The following is an 18,463-nucleotide window of genomic DNA, read 5'->3' as shown; positions in this document are numbered from 1 at the left end:
TGCTATGGAAAAGCTTTTATCCTGATGAAATCCCCGCAGTTCATTTTTGCTTTTGTTTCTCTTATCTTTGGAGACATGTCTAGCAAGAAGTTGCTGTGGCTGAAGACAAAGAGATTGCTGAATGTGATTTCCTTCATGGTTTTGGTGGATTTCTGTCTCACATTTAGGTCTTTCATCCATTTCTTTTTTTTTTTTTTAATTAAATTAAATTTGTTTATTTGAGAGAGAGTGAGAGAAAGAGCATGAGAAGGGAGAAGGTCAGAGGGAGAAGCAGATTCCCCGCTGAGAAGGGAGCCCGATGCGGGACTTGATCCTGGGACTCCAGAATCATGACCTGAGCTGAAGGTGGTCACCCAACCAACAGAGCCACCCAGGCGCCCTGAGGTCTTTCATCCATTTCAAATTTATTTTTGTATGGTGTAAGAAAAGTGGTCCAGTTTCATTCTTCTGCATGTTGCTCTCCAGTTTTCCCAACACCATTTGTTGGAAAGACTCTTTTTTTCCATAGTATATTCTTTTCTGCATTGTCAAAGATTAGTTGACCGTAGAGGCGAAGGTTCATTTCTGTGTTTTCTGTTCTGTTCCATTGATCTATATGTGTGTTTTTGTGCTAGAACCATACTGCCTTGATGAGTACATCTTTGTAATATAGCTTGAAGTCCAGGATTATGACACCACCAGCTTTGGTTTTCTTTTTCAATATTCCTTTGGCTATTTGGGGTATTTTGTGGTTCCATATAAATTTTAGGGTTAATTGTTCCAGCTCTGTGAAAAAAGTTGATGGTATTTTGATAGGGATTACATTGAATATGTAGATTGGTTTGGGAAGCATAGACATTTTAACAATATTTGTTCTTCCAGTCTAGGAGCATGGAATGTTTTTCCATCTCTTTGTATCTTCCTCCATTTCTTTCACTAGTGTTCTGTAGTTGCTAGAGTACAGAAATCTCTTTAGTTAGGTTTTTCCTAGGTGTCTTATGGTTTTGTGTGCAATTGTAAATGGGATCAATTCCTTGATTTCTCTTTCTGCTGCTTCATTGTTAGTGTATAGAAATCGAATAGACTTCTGTGGGTTGCTTTTATATCTTTGACTTTGCTGATTTCTTTATCAGTTCTAGCGATTTCTGGGTGGAGTCTTGGATTTTCTACATATAGTATCATGTTGTTTGCAAAGAGTGAGAGTTTGAGGACTTTTTTGCCAATTCAGATGCCTTTTCTTTTTGTCGTCTGATTGCTGAGTCTAGTACTTCCAGTACTATGTTGGAAAACAGTGGTGAGAGTGGACATCCCTGTTCTGTTGTTCCTGATTCAAGGGGAAAACCTCTCAGGTTTTCACCATTGAGGATGATATTCGCTGTGGGATTTTCATAGATGACTTTTTATCATATTGAGACATGTCCCCTCTTTCCCTACACTGGAGAGTTTCAATCAAGAAAGGATGCTGTATTTTGTCTTTTTTTTTTTTTTTTTGCATCAATTGAGAGGAGCATATGAGTCTTGTCCTTTCTTTTGTGAATGTGATGTATCACAATGATTGATTTGCTAATGTTGAACCACCCCTGTAGCCCAGAATAAATTCCACTTGGTTGTGGTGAATAATCCTTTTACTCCTTTAATATAATGTTTTAACGAACGTACTATATTAGCTAGTGTCTTGCTGAGAATTTTTGCATCCATGTTGGTTTGTAAATTCTCCTTTTTGTTGGGGTCTTTGCCTGGTTTTGGGATCAAGGTAATGCTTGTCTCAGAGAATGAGTTTGGAAGTTTTCCTTCCATTTTTATTTTTTGAGACAGCTTCAGAAGAATAGGCATTGAATGTTTTGAATCTTTGAATGTTTGGTAGAATTCCCCTGCTAAGCCATCCAGTCCTGGACACTTGTTTGTTGAGAGATTTTGATTACCTGCTTCAGTTCTTTGCTGTTATGGTTCTGTTTAGGTTTTTGTTTCTTCCTGTTTCACTTTTGGTTTTCATTTGTCTAGGAATGCATCCATTTCTTCCAGATTGCCTAATTTTTTGGCTTTAATTGCTCATAATATTGTCTTATAATTGTGTGTGTGTGGTGCTCGTTTTGATTCTCCTCTTTCATTTATTTGGGTCCTTTCTCTTTTCTCTTTGATACACCTCTAGCCAGACAATTGTTTCATAGAACCAGTTCCTAATTTTGCTGATCTGTTCGAACTTTTCTTTCTTTCTTTCTTTTTTTTTTTTTTGGTTTATGTATCATTGATTTTTGCTCTAATCTGTTTTCTATCTTTTGCTGGAATTAGGCTTTATTTGCTTTTCATTTTCCAGCTCCTTTAGGTATAAGGTTAGATTGTATATTTGAGACTTTTCTCTTTACTTGAAAAAGGCCTGTATTGGTATATACTTCCCTCTTAGAACCGCCTTTGGTGCATCCCAAAGGGTTAGAACTGTTGTGTTTTCATTTCCATTTACTTCCATGTATTTTAAAAATCCTTCTGTAATTTCCTGGTTGACCCATTCAGTTCTTTAGTAGGATGATTTTTAACCTCCATTTATTTGTGGTCCTTCCAAATTTCTTCTTGTGGTTGACTTTTCAGTTTCAGAGCATTGTGGTCTGAAAATATGCATGGTATGATCTCAGTCTTTTTTGTACCAGTCGAGTGCTGATTTGTGATTCAGTATATGATCTGGAGAATGTCCCATGTGCAATTGAGAAGAATGTGTATTCTGCTGCTTTAGGATGAAATACTCTGAATATATCTGTGAAGTCCATCTGGTCCATTGTGTCATTCAGAGTCCTTGTTTCCTTGTTGATCTTCTGCTTAGAAAATCTGTCCATTGCTGTGAATGGGGTATTCAAGTCCTCTACTATTTATTGTATCATAATCAATGAATTTCTTTAATTTTGTTATTAACTGATTTATATACTTGGCTTCCCCCAAGTTAGGGGCATAAATATTTACTCTTTTTTAAAAACGATATTATTTATTTATTTGTTGGATAGAGAGCACATAGCAGGGAGCCGTAGGCAGACAGAGAAGCAGGATCCCTGCTTAGCAAGGAGCCTGATGTGGGACTCAATCCCAGGAGCCTGGGATCATGACCGGAGCCAAAGGCAGATGCTTAACTGGCTGAGCCACCCAAGCATCCCAGGACATAAATATTGGAATAGACCCTTTTGGTATAATGTAGTTTCCTTCTTCATGTGCCATTACAGTCTTTGGGTTAAAATCTAGTTTGCCTGATATACATGTATGGCTAATCCAGCTTTCTTTTGATGTCCATTGGCATGGTAAATTTTTGTCCACTCTCTCACTTTCATCTGGAGGTGTTGTAGGGCTAAAATGAGTCTCTTATAATTATGCAGCATATCAGTGTGTCTTGTTTTATCTATTTATTAGTTTTTTATTTTTTAAAAGATTCTATTTATTTATTTGACAGAGAGAGAGAGAGAGAGATCACAAGTAGGTAGAGAGGCAGGCAGAGGGGGAGGGGGAAGTAGGCCCCCTGTTGAGCAGAGAGCCTGATGTGGGGCTTGATCCCAGGACCCTGAGATCATGACCTGAGCCCACTGAGCCACCCAGGTCCCCCAGGTTTTATTATTATTTTTTTTTTATATACATTGTGATACCTTATATCTTTTGATTGGGCATTTAGTCCATTTATATTCAGAGTAACTATTGGAAGATATGAATGTAATGCCCTTGTATTACCTGTAAAGTCACTGTTCCTATAGATTGTCTCTGTTCCTTCTTGGTCTTTGTTACTTTTGGGCTCTCTCTTGACTCAAAGGTTCGCAGGGTTGGTTTGGTTGTCACATATCCCTTCATTTTTGAAAAAGATTTTTAAAAATTTATTTGAGAGAGAGCAAGCGAGGGAGAGAGGGAACGTGCCTGAGTGGGGTTAAGAGGCAGAGAGGGAGAAGGAGTAGTCCAGGTTGGGCAGGGAGCTTGTCACTGGGCTTGGTCCCAGGATGCAGGGATCATGATTGAGCCAAAGGCAGAGGCTTAACTTACTGAGCCACCCAAGCACCCAAAGAGCTTCCATTTTTGTTTTAAGAGATTTTATTTATTTATTTGACAGCACAAGAAGGGGGAGCCGCAGACAGAGGGAGAGGGAGAAGCAGGTTCCCTGCTGAACAGGAAGCCCAATGTGGGATTTGATCCTAGGACCCCAGGATCATGACCTGAGCTGAAGGCAGACTTTTAACCAACTGAGCCACCAAGGCACCCCAGATCCTCCTTTTTTTATTGTATTTCAATAAGAGCGATTTTAATTTTAACCTAATTAAATTTAGTTCCTTTATCTCCCGTAACAGATTCTCTAATGTCTTCAATGGATTTTTCAAATGCAGCTAATATCCTTATAGTTGTTGTTCTGAATTTTAGTTGAAACACTTTATTTATGCGTGCATGGATTAAATCTCTCACTGTCATTTTTTCCCGTTCTTTCTTTTGGGATGAATTCCTCTGTCTTGCCATTAAGGTGGGGAAAAATGATAGAAAAAAATAGAAGAAAGAAATTAGAGCAAAAAATAAATAAACATGAAAAAGTGAAAAAAAAAAACGTTAAAGGGAATATAAGTTAAAATACATCTAGGAAGGTAGTTCCTAGGTGTGTTTTTATTGTTTCATAACAAACAAAAAGGTTTAAAGATTAGAAAATATAAAATATAATAAATAATTTAAAAATGCTCTTTCTATATCTAAAAACAAAACATGAAAAAAAAAGACCAAAAAAACAAAAACAAAAACAAAAAGAACCGACAAAAAGTAAAAGAACCCCAGAGGTTGCTAGATCCTGTTTCCCCTAGAGTTGACTGTTTTGTAGCACTGTGTCATCATCCCACTATGTGGGTTTGTGCTGGTCTTCTAGGGGATGGACCTGCTGCTCTGTTTCTCAGGTGGGATTGTTCCAGTGGAGATGTGCATGAAGGGTGAGAGGGAAGGGGACTGAGCTTGGTATAGGGCTCTGTTCTCCACTTAGCACTCCTTAGCTTACTGAAGTGGATCAAGCTGGTGGGTGACAGAAGAAAATGACTTCACCTTGTCTTCTTATGTCTGGATTGGGAAATGCACATCACCCTTCTTTCGTGAGCCCTTATAGATGTGGAAAGATCCTTGCTGTGTCCCTGGTTTCAGTTGGCTCCCTGCCTCACCCTGCTTGTGTCAGAGCTGTCTGCCTGCCAAAGGGGGCAACACTCCTGTGTTTATTCTTAGGCATATCTCTGTTTCAAAACTCCACACTTCAGAGGCCCCTGAGGTGTGGACCTGCCCAGATCCTTTGGGGGAGGGTTTCCCTGCATTGTGGCCAGTGCTGGCTTGTAGTATCAAGGAGTAGTGGTTCAATGTTTGTGGTGAATTGCAACACACAGCCAGCCAGAGCTGCTGAGGTTTGTAACCCTCAGCCAGCTACTTTAAATAGATTACAATCTACTTTAAATAGATTACCCCCTGAGCCCAGTCCAGAGAGGGGAATAAAATTTCGCATTGTCTATTTTCAAATATAAACCAGTTGATTCTCTCAGGGATTGCTGTTGCTTTCTTGCTTATTTGAAAAACTTGGGTTTGGCTTTTTTGCCTGCCTAGGACATTCAGGTTATCTGTCCTTGCTGTTGGCTCTCTCTGGGAGTGACTCTTGGTCTCAGTGAGGATAGTATCTTTTGTACCATCTTTGCTGACACCTTTTAGGTTGTTTAATGCTGCCAGCAACATTTACTCTTTGTCCTGGCTGAAACCTGTGAAATATTTGAAAGGATTTAATAACTTCACAGATATTCGGTCAAGTTGGAAGGTGATATTCAGAGCCTCGTGGGAATTTTTTTACACCTTCTCCCTTAATCTAAATGTACCCAGCGGGAAAAAAAAGCATTCTAACATAGGTGAGGGCCTGTAATAGTCCTTTGAGATCATTTGACAGCAACCCAATTCTTTGAGGAATTAAAAACAGTTGCTCTTGTTTTACAAATCTAGTTTTTATAGGAACAGAGGTATGGCCCCAGAGACAATGAAAAGTCTGCCAGTCCCAGGGCAGCTGGCTGTCTTAAGTCACAAGAGCTTGTGACTTTTGGAGTCCTGTGTTCAAGCCCCACACTGGGTGTAGAGCTTACTTAAAAAAAAAAAAAAAAAGTCTACTCATCTTTTTTTTTTTTTTTTTTTCCCAGTTGTCAAACAGCCCCTATTTCTCTGAAAACATTTTTAAATAGTGACCTTAGAGAACAGAAATCCTTCTTGGAGGAACTTGCATTTTTCCCCTGTGCCTTTGAGACATAAATGTTGTAACTTGGGTCTTCTCCAGAACCTTTTCTTACGTAGACCATGTTTTTGATTAAAAAAAAAAAAACAAAAAAAAAAAAAACAGGGAAGTAATCTTTTTGTTTGTTTGTTTTTTAATTTAAATTCAGTTAGCCACCATACAGAACATTATTAGTTTTAGATTAAGGTTTAATAATTATCAGTTGTTTATGACACCCAGTATGCATCACATCATGTGTCCTCGTTAATGCCCATCACCCAAGTACCCCATCCGCCCACCCATCACCCCTCCAGCAATCCTCAGTTTCTTTGCAATAGTTAAGAATTTCTCATGGTTTCTTTCTCTTTCTGATTTCTTCCCATTCCATTTTCCCCTCCCTTCCCCATGATCCTCTTTGTGGTTACTTACATTCCTCATATGAGTAAAACCATATAATTGTCTTTCTCTGATTGAGTTATTTTGCACAGCATAACACCATCCAGTTTCATCCATGTCGATGTAACCGGTAAGTATTCATTCTTTATCCATTCATCCGTTGGTGGACATCTTGGCTCTTTCCATGGTTTGACTCTTGTGGACATTCCTGCTATACACACTGGGGTGCAGTTTCCCCTTCAGATCACTACATTTGTATCTTTGGGGTAAACACCTAGTAGTGCAATTGCTGAATTGTAGGGTAGCTCTATTTTTAGCTCCTTGAGGAACCTCCATACTGTGTTTCAGAGAGTCTGTACCATTTTGCATTCCCACCAACAGTGTAAGAGGGTTCCCTTTCTCTGTATCTTCACCAGCATTTGTTGTTTCCTGAGTTGTTCTTTTTAGCCATTCTGACAGGTGTGAGGTTGTATCTCATTGTGGTTTTGATTTGTATTTCTACAGGGAGATAATTCTATTACAATGAGAATGAAAGGAGGAAAGTCATTTAAGTAGATCCAACTTATTTATACTTAGTGAGTTTTATACCCTTGTACCTAATTCATGGCAGTAATTTTAAAATACAAGCTATAAGGTCTTTGTGTCTATTTTTATGTGTCTTTGTGTGTGTATGTGATGTAGATTTGTGGTATTTTTCTTTTTCTGAATGGTATTGCCAGAATTGATTTGTAAAAGAACTCTAAATAATTGGCTTAAAGAAAATGAAGTGGTTACATAAATTCTCAGACATATAATAGAAAATCCAAATAAATTTCATGTTCACATGATCTGGGAAAAAAACTTGGTATTAAAGCTAGTTTAAGCTTGTTGGTTTAATTAAAACAGGTTTTGGGGTTTTTGTTTGTTTGTTTGTTTTTTTAGTTTTCAGTATTACATATAGTACTTATATTCTATAAAGGTTTACTAAATGTCAAATGATACCTGTTGCAGAATTTTCAGCAAAAAAGATAAGGTGATGGTTAGCTATTTAGTGTTTGTAAAATTTTGAGACTGATATGAACATAATTATTAAGAACAAGTGAGTTAAATAGTTGTAAGTAAAATAAAAGTTCATCAATGAACTTTTCAGCATATTTATGTCTACTTAATAATTTCTACTTAGTACCAGAAAACTAAGTTTTGCTAATTTAAATGGTGGGTGGTCATTAAATTCTATGTTATTTCCAAGTCAGGATAAATACTAAACATTAATTACTGAAAAAGTTTATTTTTGGTTTCTCCTTACAAAGAAATGTAAAGATATTTGGATGTATAGGTGCTATATTGGAAAGTTCAAAAGGCAAATGCTTTGAGAAGTTATGAAATGTATTTATAAATTTGCCAATCTAAAGAATGCTGGTATAACAGTTTACAACCTTTTACTTATTATAAAAAATAAGATTTCTAAGGGTTAAGAATTCAAATTAATGTATGTAATTAGAACTACTGGAAGTAGTAAAGGAAACATCCTTATATGCAAAGAAAGTATGTGTTTTGTTGAAGAAAAAGAAAGTTGTAAAATGTGGGGAAAGAATCTTAGGAAAGGCATTTTATGTATGATCAGGGCTGGAAAGATTTAGTTAAATTAGTTTTAATGTCAAAAGTAAGCTGGTACAAAATTAGAATGCGTTCTTTCCTTGTTAAAAGGACAGTTTTCCTGAACTATCGTTCTTTTAAGAAATTGTAAACAAAGTTTCTTCTTTATCTTTTAAAAAAATATTTATTTATTTAAAGATTTTATTTATTTGAGAGAGAGGCAGAGAGAGAGCTCGAGTGGGGTGAGGAGCAAAGGGAGAAACAGACTCCCTACTGAGCAGGGAGCCTGATACGGGGCTTGATCCCAGGGCTCCGGGATCATGACCTGAGGGGAAGGAAGGCAGATGCTTCATTGGCTGAGCCACCCAGGCACCACTTTTATTTATTTATTTTAAAAAGATATATTTATTTATTTATTTTAGAGAGAGAGAGAGAGAGAGACTCTCAAGAGTAGAAGGGGAGAGAGAGAGAGAATCTCAAGTAGACTCTGCCCTGAGCACAGAGCCTGATGTGGGGCTTGATCCCATGACCCTGAGATCATGATCTGAGCTGAAACTGAGAGTTGGGTGCTTAACCAAGGTACCCCCTTTTCTTTACCTTTTAAATGACCTTTTTATCAAATAAATTTCTTTTGCTGTCTTTATCAGATCTTTGGTTACTTAAACTTAGTCTGTAGATACTTGAAGAGCGGTTTTTCTCAGAACTGTGTAACCTTCTGTATTTGTGAAATCTTTGACATTTTGATAGATAACTAAATGTTGTTTCACAGTGACCAATGATCCTATTTGACCAAATGTTTTAAAATCTTTGATATTTTTAAACAAATTTCCAAAATCAAATTCTTTTTTTTAAAGATTTTATTTTTAAGTAATCTCTACATCCAATATGTGGCTCCATCTCACAACCCCAAGATCAAGAGTTGCATGCTCTGATGACTAATTCAGCCAGGTACCCCTCAAATCAAATTCTAAATGAAGTCTTTAACTCTGAGCTAACTTCGGGATATTCCAGAGTGTTCCTGGAACAAATCCAAAGATTTTGTTCTTTCTCATTATAAAAAGAAGATGTTAAACTAGTCGGGCTTATCTGATTTGTTACATTATATGGGAAGTGATAATGGGAAACAAAAGCAAAAGAAAAAAATTAAATTTCCTTACTGCCTACAACCAACCCATTGACAAGTCCTTGAAACAGATAGCGTGACCTTCCTCAAGGAACTCCACTGCTTGGTTGTTGAAACTTTGCTAAGGGCAAAAGCCAATCTTAGCTTAACATTATACGCCCCACCCCACCCCGCCCCAATCCTATAAGTCTACTTTGACATATAAAATTTACTTTGGAAACGTCCTTTATTCCCCCCTTCCCCCTACCACATGTATATGTTGGCAGTATCCTCCAACCATGTGGCCCACTGATATATATCTAAAGGTTCTCATGGCTAAGGTTTTATTTTACAGTAATGACTTTTCCTAACAATAGCTAGCCCCCTCAAGGTTCTGGAAACGTTGCTTTTAACAATTCTTTAGAGACCTACTTCATCCCTAACCCCCTCCCAATTTGAAAGTATATAATTGGTCATCTGTGACAACCCCAGTGCAACTCTTTCTGCCCATGGGTCCTGTCCCCGTGTTTTAATAAAACCACCTTTTGGCACAAAGATGTCTCAAGAATTCTTTCCTAACTGCTCCGAACCCTAATATTTCCACATCGGGAAGCATTGTCAAAAAAGTAGTACTGAGCCTTATTTTGTATTTATTCTTGTATATATTGTATGTGGTATATATCATAGATATATGTTGCAAATGTTCCAGAAGTTGTGTGAGATTCTTGGAAATCTGATATGGTGTAATGTTGCTTATAAGTCCTAGTTCTCATTATTTTAAAATGTTGCATGTTACATAAATAACCAAATTTGTCAATTCTGTTACACTAATCTCTCATTAGGTCCTTAATAATGAGCATCTTTAAGTCTTTTTACAGACAGTTATTGTTTTATTCTGATGCTTTTATAAAAGTATTTTGCAAAAGTGCCTCATCTTCAAGGAGATTCATGGAAAGGACTTTGGACAATGTTGGGGAGGAAGACCTCCCTCTGCCCTGTGGTTCTTCTGGCTGGATTTAGAATCAAATTGACATAAGACAGATTATGGGAGAAAGTGACACTTAGTAGGGGTAGGAATGGGGAATCCACACCAAGATGAAATTTCAAAGATAATGAGGCACCAGGGGGCTTAAATGAGGTAGAATCTGAGGACACAAAGGGGAGGAATCTATTAGCAAGAAAGTGGAAGATGTTTGGAAAAACAGGGTTGCCCTATTATGCAGATGAGTTCCTTAGGTAAAGGGGTCTTTTTTTTTTTTCATGACTTTTTCTTTGTAGTCTCTCCTTCCCAATGTAAATTTAGGCAGTTATGGATGAGGCAGAGTGCTTTACCCTGATCTGTTGGGTATTTAATACTTTTAACTCAAAACAGTCTTTATGCTAAAGTGGCATATTTTGGGGCATCCTATCCTGCACCCCTTCAACAAGTATAGGTTTCCGATTAAGATCTTAAAGCTGAACTAAGAATTTCCAGGACTAGTAATAAAACTGGATTCAGGCAAAACAAGTGCTAATTACATGGGATTGAATGAACTGAGAAGAACGACTATAATTTTTATGACTCTTTGAAATACCGTTGGTTCCTTGATACTTCGTTTTTGTTTTTGTTTGCAGATTTAAGAAAACCCTTTTCTCAAGTTATCTGTGACTTACAATAATTTGATAATGTATACCTTTGTACACTAAGGTGAAAACACTTGATAGTTTTTCTGTCTACTTGATTCCTCCAAATTTGGAAGCTCTTTTGAGCATTCTTTTTATAACTATATAGTTATTTGCGTAAGTTCAATTAAAAATCTGTTCCTTTATATTGGGCACAACTGGAGACGCTGGCTTTGACTGAAATGGTATTGCAGGTAAATAGGCTGGGCAGTCCTTGGTGTGGCTTCCTGGCTTCACAGGCTTTGAAAGGCCAGTCTGAGACTCCTTATGAAAAATTCCAGCAAAGTAGTCTTAATAAAAAACTGATATGGTCAATTGCTATTCATCCTACACTTATGAGAATAATTAGGCCAAGTTTAATGCAAATGAATCAGTTTTACTATGATTATCTTTGGTTAAAAATGGGGATAATTATAGAGACAAAAATTATGTTTCCACCTTTGTATTAGATTTTAATCTTGTTGATTGACGTTGAGGTTTTGTTATATACTTGTAACTGGACTGGTTCCTGAATTCTTCTAGTTTCCTAAAGTATCTGGCTATATTTGATTCTCAAAACCAACATTTGTGGTTTTCTCACAGCCTTCTGATTAAGACCCACTAACAACTAAGACTGCCATTGAATCTCTTTGGAACAGACAATACTAAATCTTTCTCATTACTGAGATGGCAGCTAAACTTCAGGGACTTGAGCCTTAACTACATGTTTCACAGCTGAAGAAGTTTCCACCTGTCATTTGATCCTGTGCAATGCTGGAGACTTTAAGGAGGAAGATGATAATCAGACATCAGAGTAGACTGCTTCCTTCTAAGACATTAGGTCCAGATTTCCTACTTTAAACATGAAACTTTCCTTCTTCTTCTTCTTCTTTTTTTTTTTCTTTACTCTGGCATTGGCCTGGAAAGATAGCACTATCATTTGTATCTCCTAGGCCACTGGCTAAGAGGACCTGGACTGTCATCAGAAACCCTCATCTGTTAATGATTTGGAGATCCCTTGGTCTTACTTGTAACCAATTTGTTATAATCTGTTCCATGTACTCAAGGGAGATAAAAATGGGCTACGTGCTCACTGCAAGGATTTTAATAGTGGGATGGAACCTCACATAATTGTCACCCAAATTCCTCAGATAACTCGCTTGAAAGGTTAATCAGGAAATTCCAGCAAATAGACTGGTCAATAAACAGACTTTAGCTGTAGTCCTCTGCACTGTGCCTGGTTTCAGTTTTTTGTCTATAGTGGACAGCAGTACCCATGGGCATATGAATGTTCAGATAGCTGGGGAATTGGAGGTCATTGTTTATTGGGATGTTTAACTGTTCCTTTCAATATCCATAATAAATCAGAAGCTTCCTAGTGGTTTGCCCTGTTAAACCTCTATGGCTGCCTTAAGAAGGAACTTCCGAGACGTGCACATGACCATGGGTTTGCCTCCATAGGGAGAGCCATTTTCCTCTGGGTTGCAGTAAGTTCCAGTAAGGGCTTGATCAAAAATAAGTCCTTAACTTTAGGCGAGCTAGCTGATTCCACAGCCAGAACAAAAGTAGTCATGAACAATTGCATAGCCCTTGATTACTACTTGCTAAACAAGGGAGTGTTTGTGCAATAGCAAATACTACCAGCTGCACATGGATGAATGCCTCTGGAGAGATAGAAGATCAGAGAATAAGCCCATTAGTTAAATCAAGTTTTGTCTAATGGTTCTCATCTTTTGACCTGTTTAGCTGGTTACCTTCAGGTTTGGGCTTCTAGTTTAGAACCATCATACAAACTGGATTTGCCATATTACTTGTGATTCTGCTTTGTTTAGCTATTTTTAAGCCTTGTACCTGTGGCTGTCAAACTTTTGTAGAAGTGATATACCCAGATGCTTGAGGTTATCTCTAATGTGTATGACCTTGGTAAGAATATAGGTCTTAGATAAGAGATGCTGAGAATTCTCCCCTCTAACCTTCCTTGTTACTCCACTGTGTCCTTAAATGGTTTCCAGCTGCTGTGCATTTTCCCTCTGACATGCAACACAACAATCAGGAAAGGTCCTTCCTAGCATCAAGGAACAAAACCACTAAGTATGGAAAACCTGACTTGAGCAGTAATGCTTTCAGAGAAGGATTCTAATCAAAAGGGGGGAAATGTGAAAACCTGAATAAAGGAAACCTCATTTAGAATGGATGGAGGTCAGAAATGGGAGCTCTCACATCGTACCACTCATCAATTGCAGACCCCAGTGGAAGAGAAGTACCTTGCATTCCCAGTTGGAAGAAGCCTACTTTACTACTCCACAGGAGGAAGGAGGAATTTCCCTTTGTTTAGGACAAGCTCAGCCCATGAGAAACTGTCACCACCATGAACTCTCACTTTCCTCTATTGGATATTCATTCAAAGCCACTCCTTCCAAGTTCTTTTTCTTTATGAAGTTCTTCCCCTTTGGTCTCCAGACTTGCCTATGGATTGTCATAGCTTGCGTATCTTGAGCTGTAATTCCTCTGCTATTCTCAGGTAAACCCATTTTGCTGGTGGAACAAAACTACCTGTTTTACTTTTAAGGTTGACAGTCTTGACTTTGCTGAACTCACTTACTAGTACTATTAGTAATACTCTGCATTTCTTGCGGCTTTCTTGGGATTTCCTATGTAGATTATCATGTCTCTGTAGTTTTTTTCTTTCTTTCAAACTGTATGTACTTTTTTTTTTTGTTGCATAATTTCTATTTGGTCCTTTTTTTATAATTCCTTTCTTGGGGGACCGCTTGTTGTTTCATTGTTTGGAGAGAATTTGCAATTGAGTGTTGAAGTCAGTTGCCACTTTAAAAGATCCTTAGCAGATAATTCCAGATTCAGATTCATTTAATTGTCAGCACCATTTTGTTGTCTTTTCTCATTTTCATTTGATAGTATTAGTTCTTAGTATAAAAACTGATTTCCAGTTGTATTCAGGACATTTTATCTATTTTAGGAAATGCTGGTTACTATTTAACTGTTTTATTTTAGCAGGTGGTTACCCTACTAATATTTAGCACATAGATCCTGGCTTATTTTGTGATCTGTGGTCCTGATGATACTTTAATTTTTAGAACTTTGTGATGTTGTTTTGATCCGCTTGGCAATCTTTTTTAAATTTTTTTAATTTTTTTATTTTATTTATTTGACAGAGAGAGAGAGAGATCACAAGTAGGCAGAGAGGCAGGCAGAGAGAGAGGAGGAAGCAGACTCCCCACTGAGCAGAGAGCCCGATTCGGGGCTCGACCCCAGGACCCTAGTATCATGACTGGAGCTGAAGGCAGAGGCTTAACCCACTGAGCCACCCAGGCGCCCCCGAGGCTCCCTTTTTTTTTTTTAATTAATTAATTTTTTAAAATAAATATATAATGTATTTTTATCCCCAGGGGTACAGGTCTGTGATTCGCCAGGTTTACACATTTCACAGCACTCATCAAAGCACATACCCTCCCCAATGTCCATATCCCCACCACTCTCTCCCGTCTCCCCTCCCGCAAGCAACCCTCAGTCTGTTTTTTGAGATTGAGTCTTTTATGGTTGTCTCCCTCCCAATCCCATCTTCTTTCATTTTTTCGTTTCCTACCCCCCAAGTCTCCCACATTGCATCTCCATTTCCTCATATCAGGGAGATCATATGATAGTTGTATTTCTTCGATTGACTTATTTTGCTAAGCATAATACCCTCTAGTTCCATCCATGTCGTCGCAAATGGCAAGATTTCATTTCTTTTGATGGCTGCATAGTATTCCATTGTGTATATATACCACATCTTCTTTATCCCTTCATCTGTTGATGGACATCTAGGTTCTTTCCATAGTTTGGCTATTGTGGACATTGCTGCTATAAACATTCACGTGAATGTAACCCCTCAGATCACTACATTTGTATCTTTACGGTAATACCCAGTAGTGCAATTGCTGGGTCGTAAGGTAGCTCTATTTTCAGTTTTTTGAGGAACCTCCACACTGTTTTCCAGAGTGGTTGCACCAGCCTGCATTCCCACCAACAGTGTAGGAGGGTTCCCCTCTCTCCGCATCCTCGCCAGCATCTGTCATTTCTTGACTTGTTAATTTTAGTCATTCTGACTGGTGTGAGGTGGTATCTCATTGGGATTTTGATTTGTATTTCCCTGGTGCCGAGTGATGTGGAGCATTTTTTCATGTGTCTGTTTGGCCATCTGGATGTCTTTGCAGAAATGTCTGTTCATGTCCCGAGGCTCCCTTTTGATTAAGAGGAAGAGTGAGCTAGTATGGAGGTGATGAAACACTGGGTGTGCATCACTTTCTTCTGTTGGTAAGACACTCTGTTACTTCATTATTCTTCAGTCTTGGGCTCCCAAATCAGCTTATTGCTTTCTTCCCACCTTTTACAATTCTTTCCAGAATTTTCACAAGTGACTTATGTTATTTCCAGGGATTATAGTTGTTCTAAGTGGGGAGAGGTATGGAGAAATGTGTCTATACCATCTTGTCTAGCAGAAGTTTGGCAGTCACTTTTTAAGTCTTTTAGCTATTTCTTTTGACATTTATTTTCTTTTATTTAAAAAAGTGTCTATATTATTTATCAGCTGATTACTAGGTAGATGAAGATTTCGTTTTATTACAAGGGCATCATTCCACATCTCTAGTTCTTCTTTCTTTCTTTCTTCCTTCCTTCCTTTCTTTCTTTCTTTTTTAGAGAGCGTGCATGAGTGTGAGTGGGAAGGGAGTGGGGCAGAGGCAGGGGAAGAGAGAGAGAGAGTGAGAGAGAGAGAGAATCTTGAGCAGGCTCCATGGTTAGTGTGGAGCCTGAGGCAGGGCTTGATCTCACGATCCTGAGATAATGACCTAGCTGAAATCAAGAGTTGGACGCTTAACTAAGCCACCCAGATGCCCTCTCTTATTCTTTGTATTTATATTATAACTTCCCTTTAAATCAGAAGGAAATGTTAATACTACAGTCACAGAAATGTGGCCCATTGATGAATCAAGTACTGTACTATATTAGAAGTGGGTCAGTAGTTCCTGACTCTAATCAAGAGGTAGAGTATGTAACACAAAACGATGTGTGCCAAAGATGGGAATCGTTGGAGACCCTTAAAGGCTGCCCTCCATACTTTGGTGCGACTTTCCCTCAACTAGCCTCCACTAGAATCTTTGCATCCTTACTATGACGTGAACTAGGAGAACATTTTATCAAGCCCTTCTGGGATCCTTACAGTAGCTTGCCTAGATGTTCCTTGCACAAGGGTGCCTGTGTGGCTCTATCAGTTCTGACTCTTGATTTCGGTTCAGGTCGTGATCACATGATCTGTGAAATCCAGCCCAAGGTCTGGTTCTGCACTTGAGTTGGAAGCTTGTCTTGGAATCTCTCTCTCTCTGCCCCTCCCCTGCTTTCATGTGTGTGTGTGCCTTCTCCCTTTCTCTCTCTCAAAAGAAAAAGAAGAAGAATTACTAGTAGTTGTAGAGGTAGTAGTAGTATTCATAATAGTAGTAGTAGTTATTTGCACAGCAGTTGATAATTAGACAATCCTGGTGTGGAATGTGAGCTCTGAAATTCACTAGCTGTGTAATCTTGGGGCAAGTTGTTTCCCCTCTCTGAACCACAGTATTATATGACACACTGGGTTATCGGGAAAAATTAAGTGGTCAATAAAATACACTTAAAAACCTTAATTGCTTGGCATATAATCCCTTAATAAAATCAATTCTCAGTAGCAGGATTATCAGCAATTTGATATTTTTATTTTTTTTTTATGCTTAACAGTGAAAACTATTCTTTCACACTCAGACGGCTATAGGGAATATGTAGCATCAGTTAAATAATGGGGTGGATCTCAAGTAGAAGGAGCAATGGGTATGGCTTAAGGGGTAAGCACAGGAGCTTTTGTGCTCTGGTTGTGAGTTCTGTTGGCTGCTGGGAAAGGAAATCAGACCCGCAGGGGACCCAAGAACTTGGAGTCTGGCCAGTGCACCCTTGCTCCCTTCTTGGGCTTCTGGGGTTTCAGGGGAGCTTTTGGCCCTTGAGGGTACTTGGAGGCTGTGCCCAGAACAGCAGGAGCAGACACAGGAGGCCCCCCGGAGACAGGCTGGAGCTTGGGCCCAGAGTTGGCCAGCTTCTGCCTGAGGCAATGGTTTTTCTGCCTGGAGCCTTTGGAACTCCCTGTCTGGCCACAGAACAGCCTTCTGGCTCGCTCACTTCTGTTCTCCACCAGGAGGCGCTCCCAGTCATGCAAGGAGGAGATTTTCAGCCATTCTGGGTGCGGGTCCTGGCCATGTTCCTGTAGAGGCCTAAGTTCCAGTGGGCAGCATCCGCCTTCCTGTGCACCTTGGCAAGTTCCTTCTTCACTTGCAGGCAGCGTGCCTTCTCCTCCATCCTCTTCCTCTCCAGGTGTTTGATGTGCTCTTCGCACAGCTTAGACTCTGCCTGGAGCTTCAGGGCGCAACTTCTGAATCTCACTTTCCAGGAGGGTGTTTGAAGGTGAAAAGATACTTGTTCAGCTTGGTGGATTGTTTTGTTTCTTGTGAGCTCTTCATTCTTCTGATGTGCCTTCTTCAGTGCTCCCGCCTGAGGGCACAGGGTCAGTGAAGGAGGAGCCAGTCTCCACCTGCCTCCTTGAGCCCCCACCTTCCAGATGATCTCTAAGCAGCTCTAGCAGATGCACTCCTCCATCAGGATGCTCTGGCCTGCCTGCCTCCCCTGACTCTTCCTGCACTGTCTGTCTACAGCTGCCAATGTCCTGAACCAGCGGGTCTGCACTTCCCTGCAGAGCCGGGCTGTCCTTGAAGCCTTCTGGTATTTTCCTCTCAGGGTTTCTCCATCTTCCTGAGCTGCTCCAGAGATGGGATTTTCATCAGTCAGCTGGTGAGGGCTCTTCAACAGCCTTTCCCAAACTCCCTTCAGCAGTTGCATAGCGTTTTCCACGGAATAATACCCGGAATCTTGATTCAGGGCAGCCAGAGCAAGAATCTGTTACGGGAGAGGACTGGCCTTCTGCGCAGATGATGCGATGGCTACACAGGCTTTGCGTCCGGTTCGGTCTTCTCCATGTCTTTTCCAGATACTTCATTTTGGCCACAATGCCCCTTTCTTCTTCTTAAGCTGAGTCCACTCTTTACTATGAACAACACCACTGCAGTGCACACCGGGATCTCCCAGCAAAACCCAGAGACTCGTGGCATGTGTGGCAAACGTTCATATATCCCCAACCCAGCAGTCCACAGCTGCTCCAGGACAGCCCACAGTGGCTCCAGAACTGTGTGGGGAGACATTGGATGGCCACCATCTGGCTCCAAAGAGCCTTGTGGCTTTGTCTCCGATCACCAATGTCCTCTGGGCCATTAGTAACTGCTTGGAACCCCTAGGAGGGTTCCGTCTCCAATGCAAACCAGTGCCTGGCAACAGGAGCTGAAGGGAGTAGGGGTGGGGGAGGTGCACCTGAGTCTCCAATGCAAATCAGTGCCTGGCAACAGGAGCCCACAGTACTTGGGGTAGGGGAGGTGAATCACTATATTGTAGACCTGAAAAAAATACAACCCTTTATATCAATT

General features: G+C 39.6%; 1 long non-coding RNA gene and 1 pseudogene across 1 annotated transcript; both read right to left on the bottom strand.

The window, feature by feature from the left end:
- Nucleotides 1–4,651: 4,651 nt before the first annotated feature.
- LOC125096884 (uncharacterized) lies at nt 4,652–17,036 on the bottom strand. Its single transcript, XR_007126424.1, has 3 exons — nt 16,706–17,036; nt 14,699–14,703; nt 4,652–4,664 (listed from the first exon to the last, which is right to left on the bottom strand). It is a non-coding gene; the product is annotated as an uncharacterized LOC125096884 (long non-coding RNA).
- A 123-nt stretch (nt 17,037–17,159) lies between these two features.
- LOC125097310 (uncharacterized) lies at nt 17,160–17,902 on the bottom strand (annotated as a pseudogene).
- Nucleotides 17,903–18,463: the final 561 nt, after the last annotated feature.

The sequence above is a fragment of the Lutra lutra genome, chromosome 4 (assembly GCF_902655055.1).
Source record: "Lutra lutra chromosome 4, mLutLut1.2, whole genome shotgun sequence".
NCBI classification, from domain to species: Eukaryota; Metazoa; Chordata; class Mammalia; order Carnivora; family Mustelidae; genus Lutra; species Lutra lutra.
The sequence above is the reverse complement of the archived record's forward strand: the minus strand, read 5'-3'. Positions and strand labels throughout refer to the sequence as shown.